The sequence below is a fragment of the Alligator sinensis genome, unplaced genomic scaffold (genome assembly GCF_000455745.1).
Source record: "Alligator sinensis unplaced genomic scaffold, ASM45574v1 scaffold978_1, whole genome shotgun sequence".
NCBI lineage: Eukaryota > Metazoa > Chordata > Crocodylia > Alligatoridae > Alligator > Alligator sinensis.
The window spans coordinates 1308103-1309838 of NW_005842220.1; the positions used below are offsets into that span (position 1 = coordinate 1308103).

At 49.4% G+C, this 1736-nt stretch overlaps 1 protein-coding gene across 2 annotated transcripts in view; it reads right to left on the minus strand.

Annotated features, from left to right (window-relative positions):
• The window catches only part of NPY (neuropeptide Y), an 18628-nt gene that overhangs the window by 12483 nt on the left and 4409 nt on the right, over window positions 1–1736 (minus strand). The window lies entirely within an intron of this gene.

Consider the following 1736-nt stretch of genomic DNA (forward strand, 5'->3'; position numbering starts at 1 on the left):
CCCCTCCGACTCCCCCGCCCCCGCCCTTCCCAAGCGGGCTCCGTGCCGGCCCCGCTGCTCGGGCCCTGCTGGAGGTCCCGCTCCGACTCTGTGGCCTTGCCCGTGCCCCTTGCACCGACTCCAGCCCTTGACGGCCGGCCGAAGAAAACCCGGCCTTGGCACCCGGGTCCTGTGAGAACCCAGAAACTGGCCCAGCAAAACGAGCAGGCGCTGGGGCCGTGGAGGCAGGGAGAGCCACCAGCACAACTACAGCAGTTTAGGGAGCCTAGGAGAGCTGGGCTAAGATTGTGCCCTGTGCGGACATGCACATCCAAATGAAAAGGGACCTCTTCCCCTAGAGCAGGGGTTGGCAACAGTTTGGGGCAGAGTGCCAAAACCCCCTGCAACCTCAACTTGTTGGCGTGCCAGGGGCAGGTGGCAGCGGAGCAAAAAGGGGTCTGGATCCCTGTTGTGGCCGCGCAGCCCTGACCCCTTTCCCACTGCCCATCTCAAGGTGCGCGTGCCAAGCAAAACACCTTTGAGGGCCACGCTCTGGCACCTGTGCTACGGGTTGCTGACCGGGCTGTAGAGCTTCCACTGGCTCCAAAGCGCACGAGGTTTGACGAGAACAAGTTGGATGACAGCAGCAGCAAGAGGGGATTCAAATGGCTCCTAGGAGTATCTGGGACCTCTTGAGCACAGATTGACATTTTACAGAAGCAGGAGGTTGTTGGCTGCCCTGGTTCCCCTGCTTCACCTGTGGCAGGTCAGGGTGTTAGGTCTGCGTGCGTCAGGACTGAGGGTAGTCTTAGGTAGAGTTTTTTTAGAGTATGGTTATATGTGACAGTTTGGAGAGGGATGATCCTGCCTCAGGCAGAGGGTTGGACTAGAAGCCCTCAGGAGAAGCCCTACTTCTCTATGACACTAATGCCTATGCATTTTGGTGTCAGAAAACAGCAACTGCACATCCATTTGCCTGCGTCTCAGGCTTCATTTGCAGAGCTACAGAAAAAATAACAGCCAGTAATCTAACAAAAGAGGAAAAATGTATGCTAGCAAATAAAGTGATCGCCTGACTTTCAAATCAGGTGTTTCTGGTTAGCTGCTCATCTTTTTACCCTCCTATTTCTGTTCTGCTAACATATTATTTTATTTTATTTTTTGTCTTTAGAGTTAAATAAAACAAAAAAATGATAAATATGAGTAGTAAACACCCCATCAATTACTTTTAAGACTACAAAATAAACCCAGAAGATTTTAAAAAATGGACAGAAATAAATTAACTCAACTTACTCTGTTAAAAAGGTTGCTGTCTACCCACCAGCTACTCCAAGAACATAGTCTCAACATTTCCACCAAACTAAACCCCTATCAAACTATTTTTCCTTGCAACTCGTTGAGAAGTTCCCAAAATTATGGCTTTCAGACCATGGGAAAGTTGAAGTATCAGATTCCCAGGGCTCGTTCCCATACCTTATTAAGATATTATCCAATATTACACAATTAAATTTGGGCTACATTTTACAGCAAGCAAGAGAAAGGACTTTCATTCATGGAATGCCCTGCTCATGGTCTATGCGAGTGTCAAGGACTTCCTCCTAAAACCAGCAGGTATGCAGAGAATGTTCCACAGATCCCCAACACAGCAGTCCTGATGGCTATCCTTCCCCAGGCAACATAACTCCTGAAGGACTTGCGGAGATGCATCCTGTTCATGTTGCCTTGTAACATATTAGCCTATTAATTCTGCAGCACCA